General features: G+C 46.6%; 1 long non-coding RNA gene across 1 annotated transcript; it reads left to right on the top strand.

Moving 5' to 3' along the window:
- The first annotated feature begins 280 nt into the window (after positions 1-280).
- On the top strand, positions 281-1,546 carry LOC127238667 (uncharacterized). The gene is made up of 2 exons (XR_007835934.1): positions 281-700; positions 1,270-1,546. It is a non-coding gene; the product is annotated as an uncharacterized LOC127238667 (long non-coding RNA).
- Positions 1,547-10,212: the final 8,666 nt, after the last annotated feature.

The raw sequence follows: 10,212 nt of genomic DNA, 5'->3' as shown, positions 1-10,212 counted from the left end.
AACCCACAGACACACACACACCAGGGCTGGCTGACCCACCCCTATCTTGTCCTGATCGACTTCATCTGGGGACCAACACCACCGAGCACAGGAATCTCATTCCAAGTCCCCATCCTTTGGGCTCCCGGAGTGAAGAAGCTTGTCCTGGGGTGCCCAGCTGTCGGATGGTAACACAGCCACCTCATCTAGACCCTGACCTGGGACCCAAGCTGGCGAATCGCCACCCGCTAAGGAGCTCATCGCCTGAGGTCTCCTGAACACTGTAGTTCCAGAAAGGCTGCAGGGAGGCAGCTGTGAGCCTGCTGCTTCTGGCTGCTTCAGGCTGGAGCCCAGGGCCTGGGTCGTGTTGCTTAGCAACGGGACCCCGTCTGGGCCTCTGCCCTCCCCACTCCTGTCCCCTTCCCCCATCGAGACTCAACCCAGCTCTGGTTCCAGAGCCGAGGGAGTGGCCCAGGGGGAACTGGTGTAGAGCTTAGGGGCCGCTCAGGTGTAGAAGTGGCTGCCTTATCTGCATGTGACTTAGGGACCAGGAGGGCCCCAGGCAGCGACGAGGACAAGTCGGCTTCCGCCCAGGCTCTGCCAGCTCCAGTTCAAACGAGTCTTTCCGGTGGGGCTGCCCAGCCTGATCTGCCCCGCCCCAGCCTCTCCTACCGGCCGGGAGACTTGCTGCACCCCGCCCAGGCCGAAGGCGAGCTCTGAGGTCAGGCACAACGTTGGACTCCAGGGGGTGGGGGTGGGGTGGGGGAATGGGGTAGGATGTGATTTTCCTACTCCTCCCTCCTTCCCATTCGGGTCCCGGAGCTCCGCAGGGTCACCCTGGTTAGAAACGCTCCCCCAGTGATGTGAGTAAAAGACCTTTCGTCCAGTTTCATGGATTCAAACTTGGGGAAACTAAGTCACCACAACCTGTCCCAAAGCCATTCATGAGCTAGCAGACAACAAAGCCTTGAAGGAGAGGCCTGACAGAGTTTCCCATGGCCCGGGTCCTGATATTCTGGGGCAGACTACCGGGGTCAAAGACAGAAAAATCTGGCTGTTTCTCCATTCTCTCGAAAATTAATAAGGAAGACAAGGTCCCTTTTCTTTCCACAACTGAGCAGATTCCGCCTAGTTCTGAGGTCTGAGGGGCGGGACCTCCCTCCTCCCAGCCTGGCTCTCACACAGCCCAGAAGGCATGGTAAAGGAAGCCAGGATTGGGAGCCCCTCTCTCCAATCCTCAGCGGGAAGATCTCTGATCACCCAAGTCTGTTTTTACCCCCAAAATCACAGGGAGCGAAGGCCCCAAAGGAAGGTACCCCGGAGCCTGCCTAACCTTGACTCTGACTTGCAATGGACCTTTGATCAAGAAAGTTGGTCAGTTTCTCAAAATGCAAAATCGATGGCGTTTCTTTGGGGTATTCTCTTTGCTGGGAACGAGAGAAGATGAACCATTTTCTTAAATTCTGTCTCGATAGCCTCTTTCCATTCATGATTCCCCTGCAGCCAGAAAGACCTCAGCAGCTTCAGTTTTATGACTTTTGGAAAATATAATTTTGATGAATTTTTATGTATTCCTCAAATTAGAAGACTCCTTAATTGCAGGAGAAAATGTTCTCAAAGAGAAAAGCCAGACTTTTAGAGTGGGGAGGGGGTAAGGCCTCCTTCAGCAAATCTCAGGGCAGGCTGACCATCTTCATTTCTGGGAGCCAAGAATCAAGCTTAAATGTCTTCTAGTAGCTCCAGGCCCACTCCTGCCAGTTAATTTGTGGTTAGAAAATAAGGACTCGGCCCAGCAACACAGGTCTGTAACTCCAGGCTTGGGAGACTGAGGCAGGAGGGTGGAGAGTTTGAGGCTAGCCTGAACTATTTACAAGTTCAAATCCAGCCTGGGCGACATAGTGAGACTTGGTCTCACAAAAGAAAGAAAATTAAAAGAAAGACAAGATAGAAAGCATACATGAAGTTCCACTGAAAGCCGCCCATCTTTCCAGAAGATTCTAACTGAAGAGGAAGCAACTGTCTTGGTTAAGTATTTTATAACTGTGCTTCAGTGGCTAAGGGGAGTTCTCCTAAAAGAATTCTACCTGTGTGAGAGGCACAATAGACAGAATATCACTGCCTGGCATCCCTACTAGATAAACGGATAGGAGTGGCCAGCAAGTGACTGATCACAAGAGAACCCAGAGAAGGCCGACATAGGATGCCTTGCGACATAGGATGCCTTGCTGTTGTCTCTCTGTCTCAATCTCTTTTTGTTGGTGGTGTGGGTTTTATTTGTTTTTCAAAGATTTACTTAAAGTTTGAAAAGATTTATGTTATGTGTATGACTATTTTGCTTGCATGTATTTCTGGGTACCATGTGTGTGTCTGATGCCTGCAGTGGTCAGAAGAGGGTGCTGGGTTCCCCTGGAACTGTAGTTATGATGGTTGTGAGCCACCATATGGGTGCTGGAAATTGAACCTGGTTTCTCTGCAAGAACAAGTGCTCTTAACCGCCGAGCCATCTCTCCAGACTCTCTTATTCCTGAAATAGGGTCTCTCACTGATTCGGGAGCAGGCTGGCAGCTGGGAGGCCTCGGTGATCGTCCTGTCGGGGTCTCTCAGAGCGCTGGAGTTACATGGAGGCATATCCACCTGTGACATATTTGCCTTTTTTTCACATGTGCACGGGGGATTTGAACTCAAGACCTCATGCTCTCACAGCAGGCACCTTTACCTGTTCTTCTGTTTCCCCAGCCCTGTCATTATCACTATCTTTGTCATGTAGTCATCGTCTTCATTTTCCTCTTCATTTTGTTGTTTTGTTTCTTCAAGACAGGTTTTCTCTGTGTAGGCCAGGCTGTCCTGGAACTCACTATGTAGACCAGGCTGGACTCAGACTCATAGATCCGCCTGCCTCTGCCTGCTGAGTGCTGGGACTAAAGGTATGCACCACCACTATCTGGCTAGCACAGTATCTTTTAATATATAAGTCAACACCAACTGTGATACCCAGCCTTCCCCTCTGAATCCCAAACAATTTCTCTCTCTTTCTCTCTCTCTCTGCCTCCCCTCTCTCCCTCTCTCTCTCCTCTCTTCCCTGAACCCAGGTGCTCTACCACTAACACACAACTTAAACCTGATTCTGATCTAGGTCTACCTAGATCAATTACCACATTTTTAGGAAATGCAAAATAAAGCAGAGCATGTTAAATGTCACATAGATCAAAGCAATCTATTGTAGAAATGACTTCCTCAACAATGATTTACAGGAAAATAATCAAGACTGAATAAGTGGTAAAAATATAGGGGTGACATTTATAGGCCACTTGTAAATTAGAATATTGATGAGATACCCAGTGTTAAATGATACGTCGTTAGTTGTTTTTGTTTTTTATAGTGGAAGCATTACGGTTATATTTTCCAGTCATCATTCAGAAATACATGCTAAAAAACATTTACAGGTAAAATGAGACAGAAGTATATAGACAGAAACACAGAAACAAGTCTCCAGCCTGGGCATTAGTAATCAGTATACATCAGTGTGTTGTGTTCTTTTCCATATTACAATGTCATTATTTCTTTTTTCAAGATGCTTTGCGTAGTTGAATGGTATTTTTAAAGATTTACTTTATTTTTAATTGTGTGTGTGTGTGTGTGTGTACACGCACGCACGCGCGCGCACACACACACACACACACATACACACACACACACACAGGGATAGCTCTATGTGAGTGCAGTTGCCCTTAGAAGCCAGTAGAGGGTGTCCGATTCCCTGGAGCTAGAGTTGAGGCTGTGAGGCTGTTCAGTGTGGGAACTGAACTCTTAAGTGCAGTACATGCTCCTAACCTCTGAGCCATCTCTCCAGCCCTGGTTGATTGGTTTGGAGATGAGGATTTCCCTGTGTTGCCCATGCTGACCTCAAACTCTCAATCCTTTGTCCCCACCACCCCAGGCTGAGATTAAAGATTTGTGGTACCGTACCCAGTCTTTTCAGGGTTCAATTTGTAAACCTATGCTGGAACCCGTGGCTGAGGCCTGGAATCCCTGAGCCTCTCCACAGTATCCACACATTTCCCTGTTGCATGTCCATCCAGCCAATGCCACTGGAGATCTCTGCTTGACCTAACCTCTTGGAATCATGGAGCTCACGTTTGGAGATCAGATCAGAAAATGGCAGAGGAGGAAGCTTCTAGATAGAAGTGTGGCAGAGCTGCAGAGCTATTGTTTGCTATGAGTGCTGACATGTAGAAAGATCGCCTGCACAGTGCCAGCTCATGTTCTCTGAAGTGAGATGACTAGGCTCCTCTACAAGGAGGACATACCTAGTCCCAATCTTCTTTGATAATTGCCCGCTGAAGAGCATGTGTTCCTCTGTGTCCACTTCTCCACAGAGCTGTGAGACTTTAGACTTCCTGCTGTCATCTCTTCCTGGCTTGAATTGTTGGTCTGAATCTCTTGGTTTTATTTGGAGACAGAGACACAATCACACCATAAAACTGGCAGCCTTCATAGGAAGTGAGTGATGTCTTTTGGGGTTAAAGAGTTTTTCTTTCCTGTGCATCCAGTTTCCTCAGCCATTTCACTAAGTGGCTTTAGCTATACACTTACTGGTCCTCTTGCCCAGCCCTGGTAATTGACCACACTTGCGTCTCAGAGTGTGCATGCCTGCAATCAATGACCTCAAGTCCCCTAGTCTTTGCTCCCTTTTGCTAATGCACACAAGGTCACGGGTATAACATGGTCTTCAGGTTGACCAGATGACTCGGATAGCTTTACCACAACAGGCCTAACTTGGCTCTGATGGCCCCTTTGCTCACCTGTCAAAGGGGAGCCTGAAACAGAAGTAGGTAAGCAGCTGGCTGTCTAACTTTTCCACTCTGCGGAGCAAACATTTTTGTGTAAATCTATTTATTCTTGACATCTTCTCAGTTTCTACAGATGTTCACACTTTAAAGATTTATACATTTTTATTTCATGTGTATGAGTGTTTGCATATGTATGTACAGCATTGCATGCAGTGCCTTTGTAGGACAAAAGAGGGCATCAGAGCCCTTTGAACTGGAGTCAAGGAGAGCTGTGAGCCAGGTGTGAATGCTGAGAATATAACCCTGGTCCTTTGTAAGAAAGAGCAGTGAACACTGTTAACGACTGAGCCATCTCTCCAGCCCTGAACGTTTGCATATTAAAGTGATTTATGAGACTTTTAATGTGTTAGTCAGACTTGGTGTTGCTGTGACAACATATCTGATAGATACAAATTGAGGAAGGAAACGGTTATTTTGGCTCATAGTTGCAGAGGATTTAGTCCACAGTCACTTGGCCAGATGTGGAGGAGAGGAGAGGACATCATGGCATTTGGAGTGTATGAAGGAAGTTTACCTTATGGTGGACAGGAAGAGGAAATGGGTGGAGGAAGAAGAAGAAAAAGGGGAGGAAGAGAAGTCCCAAACAAGACCCAGCCCTCTTGCTGGTGGCACACCTTTCATCTTGGCACTCTGGAGACAGAGGCAGGCAGATCTCTGTGAGTTCAAGGCTAGCCCGTGCTACATACATAATTCTAGGCCAGTGACATGGTTGGCATAGGGGGACTCGTTTCAAAACAAAAACAGAAAGAAAGAAAGAGAGAGAAAGGAAGGAAGAAAGAAAGGGGGAGAGACAGAGGGAAGGAGAGAGGGAAGAACGGAGAGAGGGAGGGAGGGAGACAGAGGAAGGGAGGAAAGAAGGGAGAGAGGGAGGGAGGGAGGAAGGGAGGGAGGAAAGAAGGGAGAGAGGGAGGGAGGGAGGGAGGAAGCCCCACCAACATGTCCCCAGTGACCCACTTCCTCCAACTAGACTCTACCTCCTAAAGTTCCCAGAACTTTCCACCATAGTACAACTAGCAGGGAACCAAGCATTAAATGCATGAGCCTATAGAGGGCATTTCAGATTCAAACCATAACAGTCAATAAAAGAGAACTCTCTAATGTTGGCTGCTGCGTGTTTGTTGACAGATTTTCCAAGTGCTATGTGACTCAGTCAAATACTTTGTCTTCTCAAGAGCCTGGCAAGCATTCTGCAAGGTGATTCAGAGCCTGGCCGGGGGCTGGGAGAGCCCGTTGTTCTTGTTATAAACCGAAGATATATTTTACTGTGGGAAAAAGTACTAGAAAGCTGTCTGTGATATAGTGTGTGTTTCCAAGGCTTGCTCAAAAGTCCCTTATGCTAATTTAATTAGAATCATTTACTCAAACAGAAAACTATAATTTTGTACTTTTTCCAACCAGTGTAACCAACTTATATTCTTTTTTAACCTACACAGATGGAATTTATTACTCCAAAGCCAATATCCTAAACTTTAATTTGTGCCCTAACCATCATTATAGGTGGAGAATTGTGCTAGAGGAGTATGTGGGAAATCTGCTCTTGGCTCTGGAACACCAGCCTGGATCAAACAAAACCTCCCACCCCGAGGAGGGAGGACAGCTAGACGATTTAAAAATCTGTTCTAAAATACGAGAGAACTGCCCGGACAGTGAGAACTTGAGGGGGCTACTTCCTGGAGAGATGAGAATCGAGAAAGATGACCCTCGTGTTTAGCTGTGTTCTCTCCCAACATTTGACTCTAAGGATGATGCTTCAAGGCCAAGAAGCTGAGCCAAGCTTTGCCTGTCTCAGAATGACCCTGATAATGTCCTGGGCTCTTGGATAGGGTCTCTGCAAAGATGTTCGCATAGTAAGGGTAAAGCCAACCCACTAACCACTCTGTGTCAGTTTTCAATTGCCAGGTCAACATATGTGGCAGAATCAGCTTAAGGAATGGAGCGCTTATTCTGGCTCACAGTTTTGGAGGGTTTCATTCTCTAACTGTGGGGAAGGCATGGCAACAGAGTAGCTCTGTCCATGAAGATGGAGCATGAGGCAGCTGTTCATTGTGGTAGGTAGACCGGGCAGAAAGCATGGGGCCAGAGACGGAGCCGGTCTGTCACCTTCGAAGACCCGCCCTTAGTGTCTTACTCCCACCAGCCAGGTGCCATCTCCTAAAGCTGCACTGTTTGCAACCAACCAACTCTACAGTCTGGATTGAGTATTCAAAACAGCTGCCTGGGAGGGGTGTTTCCGGGTTAAAGCATAACAAACACCAGCTCTCACAAAGAAAGAGTTTAGATGTAAACCAGATTAAGACAGTCTAGCTCCTGGCTGGAGAGACAGCTCAGAGGTTAAGAGCACCGGCTGCTCTTCTCAGGTCTTGAGTTCAAATCTCAACAACTCCATACATGGTGGCTCATAGCCATCTGTAATGAAATCTAGTGCCCTCTTCTGGCATGTAGGCATACATGCAGGCAGAATACTGTATATGTAATAAATTTTTAAATAAATAAATAAGGCAGCCTAATTCCATAGCAACTGATAAAAGCAGAAGAAAAATCTAGGGGAAAAGTTATTTTACATCATCACAGTGATTCTATGATTCTGCAAGTAAAAATTACTAAACAAATGACTCAAATACAAGAGAAGAAATAGACCCACAGGACCCCAGTGGCTGAAGTTATCAGATCCAGGGACAGACTTCGGAATAGCTGCAGTCATGTATTTAAGCAAAGAAAAGGGAAAGTGGAGAATTTCAACAAAATTCTGCTCAGGTTGATAAAAATAAAACACCAACTCTTAAAAGTAGAGGCACCTGCCTTTAACCCCAGCACAGAGGAGACAGAGGCAGGTAGATCTCTGTGAGTTTGAGGCCAGGATGGTCTACAGAGCAAGTGCCAGGACAGGAAGGCTCCAAAGCTACACAGAGAAATCCTGTCTAGAAAAAAAAGTAGAGAGAGGACTGGAGAGATGGCTCAGTGGCAAAGAGAACAGACTGCTCTTCCAGAAGACCTGGGTTCAACTCCCAGCACCCACATGATGGCTCACAACTGTCTGCAACTCCAGCTGGAGGGGATATGATGCCTCTTCTGGCCTCCTCAGACTCCAAGCATGCAGGTGGTACATATACACACATGCAGGAAAGACATTCATACACACAAAATAAAAATGAAAAACTTAAAATAAAAGCAGAGGATATGCCATTTCAGCCAACCTTAATTAGATGGAGAGGTAGCTGCAGGTGCATAGAGACAAATATTCCCAGGAGAGGCCTCAGCTAGGAATGCAGGGTGAGCATGAGCATCTCTAGAGCAGTGGGGCTCGGAGTTGGTACTGAGGCAAGCACAGGAGTTGGAGGTAACGATGTCTATGATGGATGTTAAGGGAAAGAGTGTGGTCTCTCTGCCTCTCACTGTCTCCTCAGTAGCCCTCCTCACCTCTACAGCTGCCAAGGCTTCCCCTGTGAGAACCTGAATGGTATGTTCAAGTCCCAGTCTCCTGTGCTGGGATGAACCTGGAGAAAAAAAAAAAAAATCACCCATGGGCATTTGTACAGCTTCCAGTCATGGAACAAAGGATTAAAATCTGTTTGCAGGGCCATTAGTGACCTTTGTTTGTTTGCTTGCTTGCTTTTCTCTTTTGAGACAGTCTCAAGGGAACCTGAGGTACCTTCAAAGTTGAGATTCCCCCTGCCTCAGCGTCCCTAGTGCTAGGGTGTAGGCATGTACAACTGTTGCTGAATGCTCTTTCCCACCAGGTCCCACAACCGCTTTTCAGCCCGAAATAAACACACGGACACTAAATTAATTATAAAACTGTTGGCCGATGGCTAGGGCTTCTTCCTGGCTTGCTCTCTCACAATTATTAACCCATTTTTATAAATGTATGTATTTCTACATGGTCTTATCTTACCAGAGAAGGGTCCTGACCTGCTATTCCTTCCTTGGCTACATAGCGTCTCTTCGAGGTCTCTCTATGCTTACCTTTCCCAGAATTCTCCTCATCGACTAGCCCCGCCTTTCTTCCTGCCTCTGTTGGCCAAACAGCGTTTTATTCAAATATACAGAACGAAATCTCCCACTATACAACTGCACCTGGCTCTCTCTTCTTGAGGCAGGAATCTTTGAGAAGGACCTGTCTCATTTTTGTCCCCATGGGAAGACTCTAACAGAAACTCAGCAAGGATCTGGGAGTAAAGCCAGCATGGTACCTTCCAACAATAATCAGATGGAACCTCTCCTCCAGAGGGATGCTTTTGGTTTTGAAGTTCTGAGTCCCAAGGGGGAATCTTCGGACTCTTACTAATGGAGTGAGCACACTGACAAAGAAAACAGGTGATTCTGCTAAAATTGTGCAATAAACATCTTCCTAATTAAAGTTCCCAAGACATCAAATTCCCAGAAGAAAAATATGTTTCTTGCCAAATTGTAAGGCAGTTGTTTGTCACTCTATAACCACAGAATGGAGACTGTTTTGTAAAATAACTGCTTAGTCATTGAAAATAATGGTAATCTAGTAAGTGACCAAGAGGGATGTTCACTGGTACAATAGTGGCGTGACTGTTACAGCAGTAACCAACCACGTTTTTTCTCAAGACAGAATTTCACTGTGTAACTGAAATCCTGGCTGGCTTGAGCTCTCTATGGAGACCAGGCTGGCCTTGAACTCATGGAGATCTGCCTGCCTCTGTCTTCCAAGCACTGGAACTAAAGTTGTGAGCCACCATACCTGGCTCCCAACTACTTTAAGATTTGAGGCCTGCACCATGGGAGGGGAACTCTTGCTTGGCACTGGACACCTGGTAAAGAGCCCATGGCAAGGGAAATCATAGGCCCTGAGGTGAACCCGCTGCTGTTGTTTTGTCTTGTCAAACTGCTGTCTGAGGTACATATGTTCATGTCTGTGGACTAGTGGTGCTCTCCACTGTGGTCAGAGTAGTTTCTTTTCCAGTTTGGGATGGTGATAAACACAGATATTTACAACTGGTCAATGCACCAATAATAACTGACTGTTGAGTGCTCAGCGCTAAAGGAGACATCTATATCGCTTACTGCCTAAAGCTTGGGAGCTATTGTAGAAGAGCAGGCTGAGGACTGTAAGAGCTGGAGGATGGGGAGGAGGGGCTTCCAAGCAATGTCTACTGAGATAAAATGGACATCATTGTGTTACAAGCAGTTTTCCCACCGACCTGGTCCCAAAGCCACGTCAGCCCCAAATAACACACACTACAATGCTGTTGACCAGTTACTAGTTTCTTATCGGCTAGCTCTGTCTTAAATATTAACCCATTTCTATTAATCTAATTATTTCCACATGGTCTCATCTTACTGGAGAGAGGGCCTGCATTGTTCTCCCTCAAGTCTCTACATTTTGAATCTCCTCCTCCCTCTCCCTGAGACCTCC

The sequence above is a fragment of the Phodopus roborovskii genome, unplaced genomic scaffold (genome assembly GCF_943737965.1).
Source record: "Phodopus roborovskii unplaced genomic scaffold, PHOROB, whole genome shotgun sequence".
NCBI classification, from domain to species: Eukaryota; Metazoa; Chordata; class Mammalia; order Rodentia; family Cricetidae; genus Phodopus; species Phodopus roborovskii.
Note: the sequence above shows the minus strand (reverse complement) of the source record. Positions and strands in the feature narration are given on the sequence as shown.